An 11,125-nucleotide genomic window follows, 5' to 3' on the forward strand; every position below is an offset into this window, starting at 1 on the left:
TCAGACCAGGGTATCCAGACAGACAGACAGACGTTTAAACCTGCAGGTCCTCTCAGACCAGGGTATCCAGAAAGACAGACAGACAGACAGACAGACAGACAGACAGACAGACAGACAGACAGACAGACCTTGAAACCTGCAGGTCCTCTCAGACCAGGGTATCCTGACAGACAGATCTTTAAACCTGCAGGTCCTCTCAGACCAGGGTATCCAGACAGACAGACAGACAGACAGACCTTTAAACCTGCAGGTCTTCTCAGACCAGGGTATCCAGACAGACAGAGACAGACAGAGACAGACAGAGACAGACAGACAGACAGACAGACAGACCTTTTAACCTGCAGGTCCTCTCAGACCAGGGTATCCCTGTAAGAAGATGAAAGAAAAATATGAAATAGGCAAATGAGGTCCATGGACATTTTGTCCAGACAATGTTGATAAATCATACTTGTAACTAAGAATCAAAACATGAATGCCTACTTATTGCTCAGAATTTCACTGCTGAAGAAATACAGACCTGGAACCCTGGATATCCAGGGTTGGCCTTCTCCTTGTGTTCCTGTTAAGGGAATTTTTATCAATGATGACTGATTATGTATACATTACAATCAGGACTGACTAATCAGAATACTATTGTGTTACTGCATATGTACTAATCCGAATATTATTATGTTGCTGTAAATGTATTAGTTTTCTTTCTTGATCCCAGTACTGAATATAATGTGTGTGAATGTGGTCAAGAGTTAGAACAATGACTGTCTGTTCCTTGGTACAAATGAATCAGACTGGCTAGAATGCTTATCTACACGAGAAAACCTTGACTCGTAAATTATATTAAATTGGTAGGGAGACGGATGTGGGAAGGCTTGAGATACAGCCTTTGTACTGGAACGGAGATGGCACGGGTTGGTGCTGGAACTAATGACGTCATTTTCAGTTTATAACCTGTGATAAAATGTGTAAGGAGCAGTACTATCGAGAATAAACTCTGCTGTATGACTTTAAGACTGGGCTCTGTCTATTATTATAGAATAAGGGTCTTACAAGTCCTTATGAATGGACAGAGTGTTTAATTTTAATTGGATATTAAAACATAGAGTCATTTAATTCCTTTAATAGTTCCATCATCACCCTGAAGGGAGAATCAAGATAATATTGTGTATTCAGAATATTAGCCTCATGATAAATCAGATAAGCTCTTCAATACACTCACCCTTTTCCCAATGGGCCCTGCATCTTCCGGTGCTCCTGGAGGCCCCCTGGAGCCCTTAACACCCTGGGGGGAGAGACCCTGGTCAAAACATGTATTGTAGTTTGCATGTGTTACCACATGGTACAGCTGTGTCATCATCAAAATCATTAAATGACTGGCCATCGTACCGCAGGCCCGTAAGGTCCCGGCTCTCCTCTGTACCCTTTGAGCAGGGGGAAGAAATTAAGAGAGGGGGTGTGACAATGACTGGAGGTAAAACATCAACCTATATTTAGCAATAGCCCATGAGAGAGCTAGCCTGTTCCCCAAGAAGGTGTTGGTGGAACCATATAAGAAAGAACAAGTGATCACACAGAGTAATAGAGGACAGAGGGACACTCACCTGTGAACCCACGTTTCCAGCCTGACCTTCATGACCCTGTGCTCCAGCAGAGCCTGTGTCACCCGTCTCCCCTTGACCACCTCTTATTCCTGGAGCACCTCTTAGTCCCCTCTCTCCCCCTACACCCTTAAGAGAGACAAATAGGAAGAGAGAGGGAGAGAGAGTGTCATGTGTGCTCCCTCTCCGGCCTCTAGGTCACCAGGCTGCTCCTTAAGGCGCACACCTGTCACCATTACGCGCACCTGCGCATCGTCAGACTCACCTGGACTCCATCACTTCCTTTATTACCTGCCCTATATATGTCACTCCCTTTGGTTCCTTCCCCGGGCATCATTGTTTCTATTTCATGTCTGTGTGCTGTTTGTGTTTCTTGTTTTGTTTTTAGTTGTATGTATTTATTAAACAACAAACTCCCTGAACTTGCTTCCTGACTCTCAGCACACGTCGTTACAGAGAGAGAGAGGTCACCAGCTTGGATGTGAACAGCATTGTTCAGCTAAACAGCAACTTCCCATCGGTCAACAAGGCCATTTTACCATAATGTAAACATCAAAGTGTTTACAAAAGCTAAACCAACTTTTTTGATTCATTATATACTAATGTGTTTTCTTTTACAGTGATACAACTATTTAATTCAGCCATTTAGTCAATGTAGAGCAGGGATCATCAACTAGATTTCTTGAGCAGATTGTCGGGTGGACCGGAGCATAGTTACAAATAGAAAGCAAATTGACCTCAAGAAGCCCTGCTTACATTTGTATTCGATCACGTTTCTCTCTATTATGCATGTGAATACTTGGGAACAGATTTCTTAAATTCCCTTGGAGCTGATTTCCTGTTGTCCAACAATAAAACATAATAAGATGTCACTTATTTTTTAGAAAACTTGGGGGGTCAAATAAAACCACCCCCGGGCCAAATTCGGCCCATGTGCCATCAGTTGGGGTACCCTGTTGTTCAGTGATCTAGTAAGATATGTGTCTTCCTGTGTCAGATTATGTGGACAGTGTTCGTCCTGGTCCGGGTGTTGTATTGATTCTAGAACTAGCTGAGTTCCAAACCTCTGTGCCTGGCGCTCCAGACGGTCCAAAGTCCCCCTGTAAAACACAGAAAGGTGGACAGGTGCCTGAGGTCATTGTCCAAATGTTATTGGTTATGGCATCATTTTTCCATTCAACTATAAAAAATACACCGATACATTTGTGCGTTTTTCACAACTGGCAGTTATCAGAATCTGCAACTTATTGACGATAAAGTTATTGAGGTGGTGGTGTTTTTACTTCGTCTCCTTGGTCACCCTTATTTCCAGGTCCTCCGATTGGTCCAGGCTCCCCCTACAGACACAGATGAAACAATACAGCCACACAGAAAAGCTATCCTGTGTGATAGATGGATGGATGATTGAATGATCGAAATTGATGATTGAAATTATTGATTGATTAATTGATTGATTTGATTAGTTGATAAATCAATAAATTGATTGATTACCTTGGCTCCGTTGACTCCAGACACTCCAGGAACCCCTGGCTCCCCAGGTGTTCCCATCTCTCCCTGTGGACAGGAAGGACAAATAGAAACTTAAGTCACTCACACATTAAATAATGCAGAACAGACAATTAAGGTGCTGGGTATGACAGAGTTACCTTTTGTCCAGGTAATCCATAAGATCCTTCATCTCCTTTCTGCCCCAGAGGACCTGGCTCCCCCTATCAGAGGAAACAGTCATTACCAACATCAACCAGTCTGAACTTAAATATGAATACTTCAGATCAGAGGAAACAGTCATTACCAACATCAACCAGTCTGAACTTAAATATGAATACTTCAGATCAGAGGAAACTTAAACACGAATACTTCAGATCAGAGGAAACAGTCATTACCAACATCAACCAGTCTGAACTTAAATATGAATACTTCAGATCAGAGGAAACAGTCATTACCAACATCAACCAGTCTGAACTTAAACATGAATACTTCAGATATAACTAACAGCATGAATCTACTATTTATCTAGTATTATTCTATCCAAGTGGGTGACTGGTAAAGACTCCCAAACAAATAAACTCCCACTCATACCCCAATCAGATATAAACAAACAAAAGGATTGTTCTTATCCGCCTGGCTAATTACCCCAACCATGGCAGAAAAAACACACTCAAAATAACCCTCATCTTCTGATTTTGTTTGAACTGAATTGCTTTCAACCGCAGAATGAAGCACACCTGCTTTAACAGCAAAAAGGGAATGACTATGAAGTCTGCTGAGGACAGAGTTATGGGAATAATGTGTAGTATCGTAACTCCCTGTTTGCAGTACATGTCAGTCTACTGACTAGCTCTGGCTCCTAGAGCGCTATTGGCTGCCAAGTGGTTCTTGGTTGTGGGGAGAAAATTCTGGGAAATGATGAACGCTTGGTGTAACACTCCCAGAGTTTCACTGTAACTAGTCTAGGAGGTCATGAATACAGTAAGCCGTGGTGTGTGTGTGGATGTGTGTGGTGCGTGTAGTGTGTGTGTGGGTTCGTGTGGTGAGTGTGTGGGTGAGATGGTGAGTGTGGTGTGTGTGTGGGTGAGTGTGGTGCGAGTGTGGGTTCGTGTGGTGAGTGTGGTGAGTGTGGTGTGTATGTGGGTTTGTGTGGTGAGTGTGGTGTGTGTGTGTGTGGGTGAGTGTGGTGCGTGTGTGGGTTCGTGTGGTGCGTGTGTGGGTTCGTGTGGTGAGTGTGGTGTGTGTGTGGGTGTGGGTGTGGGTACGTGCACATGGGACGGAGTAGATGGTATTTTTTAAAGGGGGGTGTGGAAGTGGGACTAAGGAGGGCCGGTGCTGATCAGTCTGGAAAGACTGAAGAAAAGGAAGAGCAGTAGGAAACAAGACAAGCAGAGTGTCATGACTTTGACTCTGGCTACATGACCTTGCATGACTCCTATAGACTTACCTCTGCCCCCTCGTCTCCTCTACAACCAGACAAGGTCATAACCCCAAAGTCCCCCTACAGAGAGAGAAAGAGAGAGGGCGACGTGGGAGTTTACTGCACATTTCATGGAATAATACAAACATGTGTGGCCTCACTGAAGGTTTCCAGAGAAACAGAACTCTCTAATGTACTTTGTAGTCTGGAACTACTACACAGTTTTTTGCTCTGAAAAACATCTGCTCTGGTCTGAGAAACATGTCAAGGGATTCAGGACCCAGGGTGGAGTTGGAGGTGGGGGTGGGGACTGTCTTTACGCTAAATCTTCAACTTTAATAATTATTTGGTAAACATTTTTTAATTATTTGACTTTATTTATTTACATATATATTTTAAATATATATTTTTTAATTTCAGAAAAAACAGTGTACAGACAAAAAGTATAGAAACAGACAATGATAACATATGCTTATTAGTGATAACATAGTTTTATTAGTGAATTTACATAGATGAATATGACATTTTTCCATTAGTGCAATTCAATTAATGAAGTAAAATAGTTTTTCTTTATCCTTTTCATAGTTAAGGAACTTCCTGTCAAATCTCCCAGGGGGGGTCTAAAGGGATGTGACCATGAGGCTTTAGTGCTGAACATTTAGTCTATAAAACACCTATATGATTCATCTGGCTCATATCCACCATGCAGCACCTGGATCGGTTTTAAGCACCCTGTTATGCTCCATATAGTGCCTCACAGGGATGGACAAAAGTATTGCTCTGTACTGTATAATAGGTCCAGAGCCTATGGAGGAAGGTACAGGTGTTACATAATACTAACAGCCTTCAGCATGGGCTGAGCCATCCTTCGTCTGTATTTCATTCTCATCTTGTTTTCGTCTCAACCCCTCTAATAATTCTGGAATATGGGTGTATATAAAGGGAGACCTGTGAGGGCGAAGCCTGCATCCCTGTTTAATTGGTCACTCACACTTTACGAGGCCTTGATAGCCTTGTTTTTCTGTTTGTAAGTTTACAGAGTGATACTCTTGTTAAACATTTAATAATGCAGGGGCTGTGTGTTGAGTAAGAGGTAGAAAACAAACAAACCACAAGGCCATCCTTCCCGTCCACTCCATCCGCTCCTTTCTCACCCTAGAAACAAATGGGTCACATGACTTCATTCCCACCACTGCAACTGGTTGAATTGGTGAGTATGTGACAATGTGCATGACTGAATGGATGGATGGACACATGAATGAATGAATGAATGAATGATGCATAAGATCAACAACATACCTTTTGTCCAGACGGTCCTCTTGGACCCTGTAGGGCAAAATAACGTTTGAACATTTTGAAAGCTGAACCTATGGCTGTTGGATGATTTGATGTGATGTATTCTTTGTTTACATTATATACGTATGTACTACAAGGTTTATAAACACTATTATAATCACTATTACTCTCCACAAAATCGATGAGAGCTTACTCTGTCACCAGTAGGACCACGGTCACCCTGTAGAGAAAGAGTGTGACGAATATCAGAGTTTAGCTTCTAAGCACTTAATACGGATCCAGAATTCCTGGTGTTGGAAACACTGGGAACATATGGCATATTTCAATACAGTTAAGTAAATGCTCATGGAACATTGCATTAGCTAACCTCATACAGCCAGACAAGTATGTCTCTAAATATTGCATTTATGCCATAGCTCTAAATTCTACCAGGCAATGTTACATTATAGCTAACCAGCATGTGTTATGAATAATCTAAAACATTCAAAGTGGTACATATTTTTTATTTTAGATAAATAATCACTCTGACCTTCTCTCCTCTGTGTCCTTGGGGCCCCTGGTCACCTGCAGTCCCCTAGGTGACAAAGATATGATCCACATGTGATCCACATATGATCCACATTGCCTGTAGCCATAATCTGTAGCATCAAACAGGCTACAAAGCATAATGTCTCCACAGTCTACAGTCAGCAGATAGACAAGCTCATGTTCTGTAATGTGTCATATACTACCTTTGCTCCCAAACTTCCCGGTCTCCCGGCAACCCCCTGACGTCCTGGAGTTCCCTGAAAAAAAGAATCATATCTATTTCTCATTGTCATCAGTCAACCTCTTCCAGCGTTAGTCATTCTGAAGCAGAGTCTGAGTGAAGCCGTTTGTATAAACTGTGTTAAGCTACAGGAAGCTTCTATCCCCAAGCAATACGACTGATAAATAGATGACAAAATAGCTACATGGACTTTCTGAGTTAACCTTGTATCTTTACTGAGCTTTTATTTTTATTTGTGTACTGTCTCTGTTCACACGCACAGGGCCACACACACACACACACACACACACACACACACACACACACACACACACACACACACACACACACACACACACACACACACACACACACACACACACACACACACACACACACACACACACACACAGTCTCTGTTCACACGCACAGGGCCCTACACACACACACACACACACACACACACACACACACACACACTGTCTCTGTTCACACGCACAGGGCCCCACACAGACACACACACACACACACAGTCTCTGTTCACACGCACAGGGCCCTACACACACACACACACACACACACACACACACACACACACACACACACACTGTCTCTGTTCACACGCACAGGGCCCTACACACACACACTGTCACTCCATCATCTGCTCACTCAGACATAATATGCACTCTACACACAAGCACAGCCACTCACATACAAGCTGCTGCTACTCTGTTTATCTTATATCCTGTTGCCTAGTCACCTTACCCTTATATATATATATATATATTTCTACCTCCAACACTCCAATGTTCCTGCACATTGTAAATATGGTATTGGAACTGACCCTGTATATAGTATGCTTACTTACTTACTTATTGTTAGGTTTTGAGTTTGCAAGAAAGGCATTTCACTGTACTTGTGCATGTGATATTATACCCTTTGGCCCAAAATTCCCATTGAGACAGAGAAGAAAGTGTTGGACTTGCCAGACTGCCAGAAGTTGTGCACAGAACACGGTACTGTACAATAGAATCAATCAAACTAAGCCTTTTTCAGTTCCACTACCTCCTCGTCTCCTTAATGCATTTCTTAGCTGGAACACACAACAGCTGTGTTGACTAGCAGTGGGCTAGGCAGGCCATCTGGACGCCATGATTAGATCAGACACAGAGAAGGCCAGAGTCATTAGTCCCCATCAGGTAAACAGGGGCCTGGGGGCACGCTCAGATCACACATAGAAATGTCTGTTATAGAGTGGACATGATTCCCTATTCCACATGACTTAGAAGCATGGCTTTTCTATGTAATATATTTATATCTCAATGTTCCATAACGCTGCACCCCATGGAATACAGTCCTGGTAAAGCAAAGATTGTCATCTCATTAGCATTCCATTGGATATTGGCGCAAAGCCACTCTCGTCCTTAAAACCTTTGGTTTGAATCCAGACCACAGCAGGGGCAGCTCTGGATCCTCTGTAGACAAGTTACTACTGAATCAAGCCTCAGTCTTTCAATTTGTCTTCCTCTCGCTCTCATCACTCTTCTACACAGTCATGCACGCCTCCATCACACACACGCACACACACACTCTTTTCTCTTTCTCACATGTACATTAGCGAGTGAAACACGTCTCTTTGCCCCGACAGTAAAAGCACATGCCATGCAATCTTATTCTGTAACGGAAAACATCCCATGATACTGTAGACGACTGGCTTGAAACCCTTGACCTCCACTAGTTGAATCTCATGTTTATAGATAAGCCAGTCTATTCCATCTTTTCTTTTTTTCAATCAATCTGATTACAAACCAGTATCAGTACTTTCTGTATCACTCATTCTTTCACTGTCCTGATATTGACCTTGTAATACTGTGTGATTATAAATGTCTGGCATATTTATAGTAATGTGCACAAACGCACACACGCCGACGCACACACACTCACACACACTCACGCACGTGTTTACATTGTGAATCCTTACTGTATATGAACTGCAGTACGTGAGCCAAATCACCAGGGTTTGAGTAACGTGTTCAGGCCCCCTTCTCCACCCCCCCCCCCCAATGCTTACTTATCCCTTACTTAGTCAAGAGTTGGAGCTAAGCAAACCATCAGTAATATGAGGTAAGTATAAGGTAAGGTAAGTATATCTAAGAACGCATCGATCGGCATTTTCAACATTTTCACCAATAGCTAAGGTGGGCGACAGATAGCCCAGCCGTTAAGAGTGTTGGGCCAGTAACGGAAAGGTTGCTGGTTTGAATCTGTCGATGTGCCCTTGAGCAAGGCACTCTAATAACCCTAATTGACGAGCGTCTGGTAAATCTGAATGTGGTGTTTTAACTAAAAGGAATACAGAGAGCACCCTACCGCGCCCCCTCCTGCACCAGCAGGGCCTTGAGATCCCAGGGGAGCCTGTGAAACAAAGAACACGGATGAGAAAGACTTCTGACTCCACTGGACCCCATATTAAGACTATACTGAGATCAGATTAATCAAGACAAACAATCTGTAATGAAGTTTTCTGCGAGATCACGTTGAAAAGGGACGACAATGTGATCAGGCTTACCTTGCACTCGAACGAACAGCACTGAAAAAGAACAATAAACATAAATCAACCCCAGTCATAATCACTGTTCATAAATAAGATCACAAACAACAATCATCTCACTGTATTGGTCGGGAACTATCAAATCAAATCAAATTGTATTGGTAACATACACATATTTAGCAGATGTTGTAGCGAAAAAACTCACCACAGATTCAGAATCCTTGTACTACAGATCCATAAAAGAAGAGACAGACATTTGGTTAGAATAGTCTGTTTGGGCAAAAAAAAAATGCCCTACAGTAAATTACATTTAGGTATAGGGCCTTGGTTTAAAAATGTCCGCTTGTATGATGGTAACTATGTGACGATGGTGTACTAACTACTCAATCAACCAATCTGTCACGCCCTGATCTGTTTCACCTGTCGTTGTGATTGTCTTCACCCCTTCCAGGTGTCGCTTATTTTCCACAGTGTATTTATCCCTGTGTTTCCTGTGTCTCTGAGCCAGTTTGTCTTGTATGTTTCCAAGTCAACCAGTGTGTTTCTCCCCGTGCTCCTGCTTTTGCTAGTCCTCCTGGTTTTGACCCAATGCCTGTTTTCTGGACTCCGTACCCGCCTGCCTGTCCAGTCTGCCTGCCCTGACCTCGAGCCTGTCTGCCACTCTGTACCTCCTGGACTCTGATCTGGTTTTGACCTTTTGCCTGTCCACGACCATTCTCTCTCTACCCTTTTTAACTAATAAATATCAAATACTCAAACCATCTGCATCTGGGCCCTGAGCCCTTATACAATCAATGGACTCACCCTGTCATCAGCTGCCCTGTTGCTACGGAGATGGCACAGTCGGTGTGGGTTCCCTTGCCGATGTAGCGAATGTCCTGTATAGCTCTCTTCAGCTGAGCTCTTCCTTGGGCCTCCTTGGTGCTGGTCAGCTCCCTCATCACCTTTACCTCATCACTGTAGTGCAGCACTCCCACACTCCACGTCAGGTTACGCTCACAGCGGTAGTATCTAGATGAGTACAGGCAGAGCTATGTCACAATGGCACACAAAGAGTGACACCAAGCAAGTTACCTCTGATCTACATGCACTACAGGGACAATTCCCCTAAATCAGCAGTATTTAATTTACTGTCTACAGATTAGAAGGCAGGGAGTTCGCTCATGGGAATGATGTATTGATTCCCAGAGGGGAGAAAGTGGTACTTAAACCTGATAGAGCAAATCTATTACAAGTTTGCCGTCTTGTCAAGCCCCAAGCACATTTACACCCATCGTCCTCCTGCTATTTTCTCCAGTACCCAATCAAACCATCAGGCAGTTGCTATTCTGATGAAGTCAATGAAAGATACATAAATACTCAACCAACCGTGTCAAGAACCAGGACCTGTCAATAACTAGGTGTTCTTTAGCTCTTTGAACTTTAGGCCAGTAGCATTTTGCATACTTCAGTAAGATCACATCACTAATGAATCACATCACAAAAAAAAATATATACTATTTTGGCTGTTTTGCAAAGAAGTTGTGCTGAGTCAGACACATTAGTGGATACACCATGATCTTTGGCAAATGGCATACTTGGACTTTTATCCTTCCTTTATAAACATTGAGCTGATGGTATTTTATTGTACAACAATGTCTTGAATCACAGGGCTTCTCCAAAACATGGGCCCCAATTCAATAAATGTCAGATAATGACAAAGCTCACTGTGTGCCTGCATGACTGAAAGTGTTGTTCTCTTATATGTGTATTTCTGATCACGTGAAGACGTCATTCATCAGGTCCTCTGAACTTCAGGAGGACAACTCCTTAGCTGTAAGGTGAGACTTCGTTAGATGGAGATAACATATTAACCTTCCTCTCAGTCAGGAATGCAGCTCAGTGCCCCAAAGGTAAACCCCAAACCTTTTCTGGGCGAATGATTTGGAATGGCTGCACTGAACAAACACGCACAGTCACTCATTAGACTTGCTGCCTGTCTGAGCTTGTTAGTGAGTAACACGCACACACACACACACACACACACACAC

The 11,125-nt window shown here is 43.0% G+C and overlaps 1 long non-coding RNA gene across 1 annotated transcript; it reads right to left on the bottom strand.

The window, feature by feature from the left end:
* Positions 1-6,526: 6,526 nt before the first annotated feature.
* Positions 6,527-9,322, bottom strand: LOC139397339 (uncharacterized). The gene is made up of 4 exons (XR_011630898.1): positions 9,301-9,322; positions 9,114-9,134; positions 8,915-8,959; positions 6,527-6,581 (listed from the first exon to the last, which is right to left on the bottom strand). It is a non-coding gene; the product is annotated as an uncharacterized lncRNA (long non-coding RNA).
* Positions 9,323-11,125: the final 1,803 nt, after the last annotated feature.

Source organism: Oncorhynchus clarkii, unplaced genomic scaffold, assembly GCF_045791955.1.
Source record: "Oncorhynchus clarkii lewisi isolate Uvic-CL-2024 unplaced genomic scaffold, UVic_Ocla_1.0 unplaced_contig_10618_pilon_pilon, whole genome shotgun sequence".
Taxonomy (NCBI): domain Eukaryota; kingdom Metazoa; phylum Chordata; class Actinopteri; order Salmoniformes; family Salmonidae; genus Oncorhynchus; species Oncorhynchus clarkii.